The sequence below is a fragment of the Phocoena phocoena genome, chromosome 10 (genome assembly GCF_963924675.1).
Source record: "Phocoena phocoena chromosome 10, mPhoPho1.1, whole genome shotgun sequence".
In the NCBI taxonomy this organism is placed as follows: Eukaryota; Metazoa; Chordata; class Mammalia; order Artiodactyla; family Phocoenidae; genus Phocoena; species Phocoena phocoena.
The window spans coordinates 94,804,705-94,816,119 of record NC_089228.1 but is presented as its reverse complement, the minus strand read 5'-3'; positions in this window follow the sequence as shown (position 1 = coordinate 94,816,119).

The window sequence follows — 11,415 nt, the reverse complement described above, 5'->3', positions numbered from 1 at the left end:
GGAGAAGGTGTCACTCCCCATGCCAGATGGGGCACGTGTGAGTCCCCTGCAGAGCTCCTGCCTCAAACACCGGCAGAGCCCTGAATGTGTTTTTATTAACTGGTGTGGTGAATTCAGTGGGAGAAATAATTCCCACAAATCATGCTGCATTGAATGCAAATTGATTTACTTTTGCTGTGCTGCTATTTAATTAGGTCAATGCAGGCTCTAGCACATAGAGAAGTGGAAGGTATACATTTTGGGGCAATAGGATTCAAACCACTCAAAGTCAAGTAATATCCATGATGGCGTATTTGGGGGCTGGCTAATTGGATGGGGTAGCATGTGTGTGTTCGTTTTCCTGTTTGTTCGTTTTTTGTTTTTGTTTTCTTGGTAGAACAGGCAATCTTGCCCATATGGTTTATTGATTGATTGATTTAATTTTTTTTTTTTTTTTTGCGGTACACGGGCCTCTCACTGCTGTGGCCTCTCCCGTTGCGGAGCACAGGCTCCGGACGCGCAGGCTCAGCGGCCATGGCTCACGGGCCCAGCCGCTCCGCGGCATGTGGGATCTTCCCAGACCGGGGCACGAACCCGTGTCCTCTGCATCAGCAGGCAGACTCTCAACCACTGTGCCACCAGGGAAGCCCACATGGTTTATTTTTTAAATGCCCCCCAAAACTGTTAAAAATGGTAGTTAGATTCCTAGGCTAGCCCACAAAAGCTTGTTTAACCCACACAATGCCGGACTGCCGGGCTGGTTCATTGGTCCATTGGAAACACATCCTATGTCCCTTGTCTGGTAGGGACAGCAGCCTCTGAACTCTGAGGACGGCACAGCTCATTTGTTTGGTTCTCGGTATTTTTACTATAAGAATCTTTGCTGCAAGCAGTTTCACCGCACAATGAATTGTGCCCTGTAAGACTATTTTGCTGTAAAAGATAGAATAACACTAATAAAATAAAAGGACATTAAAAAAACATAATGAAATATGAAAAATTAATAACAAATTTTAAAAAGATTTTATTGTGAAAATGAAAATACAAAACATAGTTGCATACATGTAATATGTGTGTAGATTCATGGCTGTAGTTTTATTCCTGTATATCTTAGAGGAAACGATGATACTTGCTTTCTCAGAGTCGATCATGAAGGATTCAGGGTCTAATGTCGGATCTAAGTCTTTTATGATATGAAAAAATCTGCAGTGACTTTCTTCAGACTTCCCTGGAAGTAAAACAAACAGACAAGGGATGCTGCTATTTCTCATCAATATATGTGATGTATATAACAGGTAGCTCATGTCTGGACTACATTTAAATGTTATGTTGCATACCTAGACCTTGTATTTCACCCAATCATCTAAGGCAGATTCTGTGCCAAATGCCACAATTCTGTCTACATCCTGTTCTCCACCTTCAAATAGCAAAAAAAAAAAAGTCACCATTTTCAAGAACGTTATCAGTAATCACGTAACCATTCTGGGGGGTGTATAGGAAAAGCTCGATTGTTCTTTTGCCTTCAACTTCTAATATTGCATGATAAATTTGGTAAAGACGTCACGACAGAACCAGCTGTTTTATCTAGAACTAGCGAAAGAATCGATCATTGAGGACTGTTGTCGATTACTAGCCTCCCCTTTTATATTTGCCATAGTTTGGTAAACTTTTGGTTTTGATGGGTGGGAGGGATGACGGTGCTCCCCGAAGGATTTATAAATGCTATGCTGTCATTTTCTAGTGGAGAATGCAGTCTGGCTTTACACTCTCTTATCTCACGTTTCCGGTAAGTTTTCTTATCACTAAATTTTCTATCAAGTTGATATTCATAGTTGTTCTCTTTGTGTTAGCACACAATTCACAAATAATTATGAAATACACAATACTCTTTATCGTCAATTCCGTATAGCCAATTGATACTTGCAGAGTGCTTTTGTTGATTTCCGCTGGACTCTTGCATCCATTGTCAGTCTACGGTTGGGATCAGACCATGAATTGACAAAATCAGACTATGAATAAATGTTTGATTACCATCCGGTTCAGCAAAGTCACTGAAAGTACTGACAAATGAGAGTGGCTTAAACATGAATGTTGGCGGATGCTGTTATGTCCTTTGAATAAGACAAGAGAAAAAAATGAAGACATGTAGGCGCCCCATTCATTCATCAGTATGTAGCATCTTCCCGGAATCAGACCACAGTTTTTGAACACTAGAAGAGTATTTCCTCATTTTTTGGTGTTATTCACAATCGAGCAGCCACAGATATGACATACTGTTATGTTTAATCTGCATCGTTAACTTTTTCTCCATCACCTTCTTAAGTCTGGACAAGCAATAACAAAAAAAAAGAAACCAAGCCCTGGTTTGTAGTGTTTGCCAATTTCTGTGGTGTAAATGCTCCTTCCATTATTTCACGCTACCAACCTGAGATGTGTAGTAGCATACAGTCATGTAGTATTTCCATGATATAAGCACAATTGTAGGAAATAACCTTGAGACCATAGATAATAGCAAAATGTAGTAAAATAATTAGGAAGAGATATAAAATTTGAGTATTTATTACCTTTATTTTAAATATAATTTAAGTGTAAATTTATACAATTTACATTTTTTAAATAATAAATTTATTTATTTATTTTTGGCTGCGTTGGGTCTTCGTTGCTGTGCACAGGCTTTCTCTAGTTTCGGCGAGCGGGAGCTACTCTTCGTTGCGGTGCGCGGGCTTCTCATTGCAGTGGCTTCTCTTGTTGCGGAGCACGGGCTCTAGGTGCGTGGGCTTCAGTAGCTGTGGCTCGCGGGCTCTAGAGCGCAGGCTCAGTAGTTGTGGCGCACAGACTTAGTCACTCCGCGGCATGTGGGATCTTCCCAGACCAGGGCTTGAACCTGTGACCCCTGCATTGGCAGGCAGATTCTTAACCACTGCTCCACCAGGGAAGCCCACAATTTACTTTTAAATCATGGTTGTATTTAACAACTGGCTTGCAAAAATCCTGAAAATTTAACAATGGGCTTTCAAGAGCTGGTACAAACCAGCTTGAGCACACCACCGCCCATATCACTCCCATGTAGGTGGGAAAGATTAGTTCTTATCGTAAATGCTGTGACACTTGGCTGCTAAAGTGGAACATATAAACAGGTGCTCTGTGCATGTATACTGAATGAATGAAGACTTTCAGTAGATTATCTATTTGCTCTGATCAAAGCACGTTCATACAACCAATGGCAGAGTAACTACATTCGAACTACACAGTATTAGTAAATACCACACTGACTGCAATCAGTCTGTTTTCTCAGCTGCAGTGTGATTTTCTACCCTTCCTCTGAAGGCACAGCTTCCATTTTAAAACTAGGCCCCTACAATTTGATCCTCTCTTGTTCAGTGTGGAATAATAACCCCTAACAAAGCTAACTGAAACATACCAGCAGGTTTCTTAGGCCCTGGAATATAATGTCTTCTCAGAGGAGCAGCTGCTAATTGGCTAGCAGGGGTCTGGTCTTCTGGGAGTTGTCTCAAACAGCTGCTGACAGGCTGTTTACCTGGGAGACACTCACCTCTATCCTTGCAATTAACTAGAGGTGGGGCCTCCGAGTTGTGCTTTTGATTCACAAAAGCCGAACAACTTCCCTTGTGGCGCGCCCCTCTGTGACGTTATTCTTCTGTGAGTGATCTGTCGGCGGGTTCAGGGAGCCGCAGCCACAGAAGGCGAGCCTAGAGTTGTACTGGCTTCACTTCTTTGCAAGCACAGGAGGCGGCAGCCATCCATCCGTCAGAAGGTCAGGAGATGATCAGGGACACCCTGCATGAGACTGTGCCTCTGACCTTCATTCATCTTCATTTATTCTCACTCCCTCACTCAGCTAATGAGTTAATAAGTACCAAGTGCCTACCTGGAATCTGAGCAGTGTGAATTCTCAAACATTTACGAACCTTCGTGGACTTTTTCTTACAAAAGCAAAGCATATTTATTGTAGAAGACAGTTACAAGATATTATACAAATAAGTGAGAACAAAAGGAAAACAGTCATAATCACTCTAAGATATTTATTGTTGTCTTCCAGAATTTTCTAGTGCATATATTACCCGTGGTTGCAAAATTGGGATCATAATATAATGCTTTTTGACTTAAAATTATACAGTGAAGAAGTTTTAATATTAATAAGGTTTTTGCACTGGTCTTGGGAGGGACAAAATGTCCCTTTAGCCTCATCGTATTGGAGAGAAATAAAGTGATGTTTCTTGTGGGAATGCAATATTAGAATGGAGGAAATCAAGTGACTCGTACAAGCCCTTCTGTCTAGAATATGCTATTCCTGGGGTCCGGGAATCTGAGGTCTTGAAATCCTGTCATGGTTTTTTGTGATGTCTTTTGAATCAGAATCTTGATTTTGGAAATTAGACTATTGCTACTAAATACATATTTCTGTAATGATTTCCTTTAACTTACTCAATGGTAAAAATATTAATGCTGCCTGTGCTAAGAGGAGATGCAGAAAAGAGCTTTCGGGTATACGTTGCCTCTAAAATAGAGGGAGCAGCGGTCTGCTGGGACTCAGACAGGGGTCGCCAAGATCAGACGCTTCCACCCTGCTTCCACCTCTGGCTTCTTGGCAATGGTGTCCCCACCCCTCAAGCCTGTTGGGCCATCTTTCTGCTATGTCTCTTCTGTTATCTCCACTGTCACTGGCTTGGCTCGGGCCCTCATTACTGCTCACCCACATTGCTGGAGTACCCTCCTTCGTGGCCTGCAGCCCTACCCCTTCCAAGCATCACTGTCACAGTCACCTCTCTATGGCCTTGCTCATGCAAGCATGATTCCTGGGCCAGTAGCAGCAACATCACCTGGGAACTTGTTAGAAATGCAAGACCCATATTCTCTGTCAGTGAGGATCCAGTATGAAGACAGCTTCATTAATTTGAATAGAGAAATTTTAACATAACAATTGGATGAGTGGATAAATAAATTGCATGCACGTCTGCGATGGAAAACTCAGGGAACGACACGAGTGAATCTCATGGGCCTTGTGCTGAGCAAAAGACTCAAATCTCAAAATATTACACACAGTGTGATTCCATTTATATAACATTCCGGGAAAGACAAAACTGTCGGGGCAGAGTTCAGTGGGTGACAGGGATCAGAAAATTCTGGGGGTACTGGAAGTGCTCTGTGTCCTCTTTGCGATGGGAGGTGCACTTGTTTAGACATGTGTTAATACTTGTAGAAGGAAAGCCAAGTGGACAGTATGTAAACTTAAACATGGTAATAAATAAAGAAATTAACAACGATAGTGATGAGTTACAAACCATTACATAAAATCTGAAACCTTGAGTTCATATTGATGTAAGTTCTTGCAGACAAACACTTACCAACTGCAAGGGGAGGAAGATTAACGTTATGGTGGAGAAGCCTGGCTGACCCCCACTTAATGGACGATCAGAGTTAATATCACCAGCAACGGATGAAGCTGAATCGTTTACCATCTGATAATGGAGCAACGTTAAGAACACAGATAAGGTGAGCTTCACAGGCGTGAGATGTTTGTAGTTGCACAGGATCCCATGCTTGGTTTTAATGCTCTGCTGTCGCTGTCTTGAAATTCCTAAGAATTTTTAAGTAAGAGGTACAGGATTGTGTAGAGGGTCCTTTGCTGTAAAGGACACTTGAATGAGGTCTGAGGACTGGATAGCAGTAATGGACCAGTGTTAACTTCCCCATCTGGTTGGCTGGATTATGGTTGTGTGGGAGTATATTCTTGTTGTAGGACTTCCAGACTTAAACATTTGAGGCTGATGGGGCATCGTGTTGGCAACTTACTCTCAAATAGTTCAGGGAAAAAGGGCTTTGTATTCTTTTTGCAACTTGTCATTAAGTTTGAGGTTGTTTCAGACAAGAAGAAGTGATAGGGAGAGGAGAGAGTTGTGGGGGAAGGAGGGCCTCTCTAACAAGATGACATTTGACCTGGGACCTGAATGAAGTGAGGGAGAAAGTGGGTATCTGGAGGAAGAGCATTCTAGGCAGAGGGAACCGAATGTGCAAAGCTGTTTAAAAACTAGCTAGGGGGCCAGTAAGGTTGCTGCAGAGTGATGGAGCAGGAAAGTGGCAGATGAGTAGGTCAGGGAGGTAATGGGGACCAAATCAAAGCCCCAGTCAGGATTTTGGGCTGTGTTCTCTGTGCTGGGGACACATTGGATGGTTTGCTCTGCAGAGGGGTGCATGACCCCACTTAGGTGCCACCAGGGTTACCCTGGTTGCCACGTGGAAAGGACACTGTGGGGCAGCAAGACTCGAAGCAAGGAGGCCAGTTGGGAGACAATGGGGATCATTCACTCTGTGATGGACACTTGAGCTGAAGAAACTTCTGGGGAGGCTTTAAAGAGTTTCTGACCAGCCCCCAAGTGCAGAGCATTGGGATGGCTCAGCCTCAGCATCAGCGACGCCATCTGACTGCTCCCACCCCTTCCTGCCCATCTTCCCCTGGAGACCTGCCAAGATGTGTCCCGCACAGAAGCTGCTCACCAAGGGGCAGCTCTGATTGTGACTTGCCAGGAATGTTGAGAAGCCAGCTGATTACATTCTTAATCCAATTTTTCTATTATTTGGCACAAGTGCTAGTGTCCTTTTAAATTAATTACCATAGAACCAAAGACAGGCTCAGGGGGAAATATTGTAACCGTCAGATCTTGCCTCCTTTCCTGGGGCTGCCTGACAACCACAGCACTTCTGTCCTGTGCAGAAGCCCCCAAATGAAAGGATCTTGGGGTTTTATCTGCTCCCAAATGACAAAGAAATCTGTGCATTGACCCATGAATTTTGGATCCAAAAGGACCTTGGTGAGGAGCGATTCCAGTCTTCTCTTTTTCGGGACTCACCAGGTGACTGACAATTTATAGCTTGATCAGTTTTGTTTTGCCCCAAACTTGCTCTCAGTGGTCTTACAGTCCCAGTGAGAGAGGGACCTGAACTTAGGTCCAAGGAGTTGTATTCAGCTCTTGGAACCCCCAGTGATCTCAAGGACATACCTAAAATTTCATGTCTTTTTTTATGTTTGCACAATGATGTTTGAATCTATTGTGTGATTCTTTTCAAACATAAATATACACCTGTGGTGTTATACTTAAAACACTTTTTAAAATCCAGGAACAGCCTCCCACTTGACGATCAACATGTAAAAACGTTTCTCCCCCACCTTTAATAACTGCATATCTGTCGTAAAGTGCATTTCAAATGTGATCTTAAGCCTCCAAGATAGTTAATCCCCAGTGTACAAAGCAGCGACCCGCACAATTAGACGATGATGTGCTCTAGGAAGGAGACAAAGCCAGTGACCTTGGTAATGAGGCAGCTAGTTAGAGTTGAGTGATTTCCAGGTCAGGACTCAGGATGATGTATGGCCGACAGAGCTCCTCCCACTAATTTTGTTGGCTTGATCATGACCGAAATGGTTCTTATTTGGTCCATGGTGCCTGCTCTTAAATTCAGAGTACAGCGGTTTAGTTTCAAATTTTGTTTGAAGAGATTTATACCATTCAAAGGGTAAGATAAAAATATGATCTCCTTCCTTAATAACTTTTAGGATTATAACTCTGAGGCAGATAAAACATTTAATTCTAAAACTGCAATAGAAATAGTTAAGCCTTAAAATAAAAACACTGTCATGAATTTAACCTTTCAAGCAATTTACAAAACACATCAAGCATGCTGCAATGCTTTGATCTGTCAAATTCGCAGTAACCCTTTCAAAATCATCTGCGTTTCCTGTGACCACAACTTATCTTTTTGTCTTACTTCCTGACAACCATTCATAGGTCTACTTACTTGGGACATGGACTTCCAATACATTTTTTGCCACCTTCATAGACTGAACAAGCAAATTCAGAATATCTAGGTCTTGAATATACTAGCCATGTGATTTTAAGTTCCTATGCATGTTAATATTCTCACCTGTGGGTTTAATTCTCATCTGTGTTCTCCTGCATGCTATGGGCTGTATTGAATGCATACGTTGACATTCTAACCCCTCTGTCTCTCCAAATGTAACTGTATATGGAGATACGGTCTTTAAAGAAGTAATTAGATTAAAAATGAAGTCATTAGGGTTGGCTCTAATCCAATGTAACTGATGTCCGTATAAGAAGAAGAAATTGAACACAGACACGCACAGAGGGAAGACCATGTGAGGACACAGGGAGAAGGTGGCCGTCTACAAGCCAAGGAGAGAGGCCTCAGAATGACACCAATCCTGATGACACCTTGATCCCGGAGCTCTGGCCCTCAGAACTCGGAGGAAATGAATGTCTGTTGGCTAAGCCCCCAGTCTGTGGTACTCTGTAGTTGTGGACCCAGCAAACTCATACAGATTTTGGTGTTGGGATCTGGGTGCTGCCATGACAAATGCCCCAAAGAATGTGGAAGTGGCTTTGGAACCGGTAGTGGGCAGAGGCTGGAAGAGTTTCGAGGCACATGTGAGAAAAACCTAGACTGCTTTTGAAGAGACTGTTGATAGAAATGTGGATCTTAACGGCAATCATGGGGAGAGCTCAGATGGGAACGAGGACGTGTTATTGGGCACTGGAAAGTGATCCTCGCTACAAAGTGGCAAAGATCTTGGCTGAATTGAGTTTCATGGAAGGTAGAACTCGGAAGTAATAAACTTGGATGTTTAGCTGAGGAGATTTCTAAGCAAAGTGTTGAAGGTGGAACCTCGTGTCTCCTGACTGTTTATATTGTAGTAAAATGCGAGAGGAGAGAAGAACTGAAGAAAGAATTGCTCAGCAGAATGGAACCCGAGCTTGACGTTTTGGAAACCCCTCAGCCTCTTCATACTGCAACACATGAATGCACTGCCTTTTTAAAAAAAAATTTATTTTATTGAAGTACAGTTGATTTACAATGTTGTGTTAATTTCTACTGTACATCAAAGTGATTTAGTTATACATATATATACATTCTCTTTTATATTCTTTTCCTTATGGTTTATCACAGGATATTGAATATATTTCCCTGTGCTATACAGTAGGACCTTGTTGTTTATCCATCCTATATGTAATATTTTGACGAATGCACTGCCTTTTGCCTTATAGGGTGGCTGTGAGGACCAAATGCAAGAAGTACTTATAAATCATAAACTGCTGTATAAAGATGAGATGCTATAATGCTATTATTGCCTTATATATTTTGATACCTTCCTCATGGGCTTGAGGGAGAGGAAAACATCAACATTGTTATTCTTTTCATTTGGAATATTTGAAGTCTGGAGGGATGAAGAAATTTATATGATAATGTCATAGCGTTGCGGGCCCTGGATTAGGCTTGGACCTTTAATGTCTCAATCCAGTGCTCTTTCTGATATAACGTTCTCTCCTGCGACAGACTTCTAGACTTTTAGCAAATCAGATCAACAAGCATTTAATTACACACCCTGACCAGCGCCACGCTGGAACCAATGAGGAATACAAGATAAGCAGAAGGTGTAGTCTTGTCTCCACGTTATCCAGAAAGCAAAAAGCAAACATATGTCTCGGCTAACAAACTACATAGCAGTCTTGGGATAATACCTTTCTAGCTTTCCACATTAATTAATTGGTTAACTTCTAAAGGCAGGTTAGTGAGCCCCATAACATTTTTTGGAAAAATAAGAAATGCAAATTAGATTTATAAAAGCTTTTATTGTTTTGGTGAGATGCCATTTTTTTCTTATAACGTCTGTGATTGTCTTGAAAGGAAAAGGTTTCCCAATAGAAGGTTCACGTCATGGTATGCAGCTCCTGCCAAGCATAAAAAGTTACGATGGGGACTATTTGTGAATTTGGTCACTGATTTAATTAGAAGTGGTCCCAACCATTAAAATGTTCCCAGGAAGAGAAGTACCATTCTGCATATCTTGTTTTTGCAGCTGTAAAGCAATCTGGACGCTCGAGTTGTGATGTCTATCACGATTTAGTACAAACCTCCGGGAAGCTCAGTGTGGGAGTTTCCTGTGAGTGAGAGGCCTTTCCCTTTCAAATCCACATTCAACCTCACAGCCGCTTTTGTAGCATGTCTGCTGGAACATAGGTGTTAAAATTCTGTCTTCTCCTTTTACAGCGAGGTAAAAAAAAAAAAAAAAAAAAAAGCCTTTGCAAAATAATGATAATGATAGTGACATAATTATTGTATAATATATAAAGCTTTTTGCTTTCTAATGAATCTACTTTAAAGAACATCTTCAGATTTGATGACTCCACAGTACGGTTCTGGGAGGTGGTATGGAAATGTAAGCATAATCCCATCAGTGATTTAAGGGAGTCCAATGGTGAATTATTTTGTAAACTGTAGAGTTTTTCTTCCTATTTGAAGACTTTCCCAATCATTTTTGATTTATACGTTTGTATTTCCATGTATTCGATTGTCTCAAAGCAGGATACATAAATCAACATAGGGCCAAAAAGCTATGAACTTTCCAAACAAGGCTCTCACAAAGAGCAAATCCATCCTGATCCCACCCAGCTGGGCTCCACTCATGACGCCCCGCCGCGGCCTGGGACAGGGCTGTGCCTCAGGTCCTAGAAAGACAGGCCACGGGGAGGGCTTTGGACTCTGCCGTCGTACAATCCTGCACACATAGCCCAGGGGGCTCAGACACTGGAGAAAGAAAAGCTACTTCCAAAAAACAAGGTTTGTTCACGTAATCAGCCCATGAACCCTATCTTCTTTTCCTTCCTTCACTCTGAAAAAATAGGTTCGCTACCTACCCATTCCTAAGGCAAATTAGCCAAGACCTTCGCACACCTCCTTCAGGCTTTCATTGTTCCCTTTTAAACTCCTTTTGACATTCTTACTTACCTGGTTCCTTGTGTGTCTCTATTCTGCAGAGGTTATGTGTGTGTGTCTGTGTGTCTCTGTACTGCGGTGTGTTAGGCAACTCATTCTCTTTATATAGTTAACTGATTTATTCCTCATGACCCTATGAAGTTGAAACTCTTAGCCCCATTTTACATATGAGGATACTGACACATAACCTCTTGTAAATAAATCCAGGGGAATGATTTAATAAACTGTCCCTCCAATGCACTTTCTCCTTAGGCTCACATGCTTCAGTATGTGTGCATGCGTGTGTCTCTGTGTGTATGTGTGTGTCTTGGTATGTGTGCATATACATGTGTGTGTATGTGTGTGTATGTGTGTGTGTGTGTGTGTGTGTAGAGAGAGTAAATATAGAAGACAATTTGCACAAACCCCCGTCAAATCATCTTATTCCATTGCATCCTTCATATGAGCCTGTGGCTTTCTTTCCCTCCTCCCTCCACCCCAGAGATGACGGTGGTGACTGACCATCAGGTAGGTAGCCTTGGCATCTGGGAATCACGTAAAAATTTCCTTGAGGTTCTCCTCAGCCTTAAAAGTTTGCAGGCTGTTTCTAAGCGAGTGAACCACAAATCTCCGTGGTTCATTACTGCC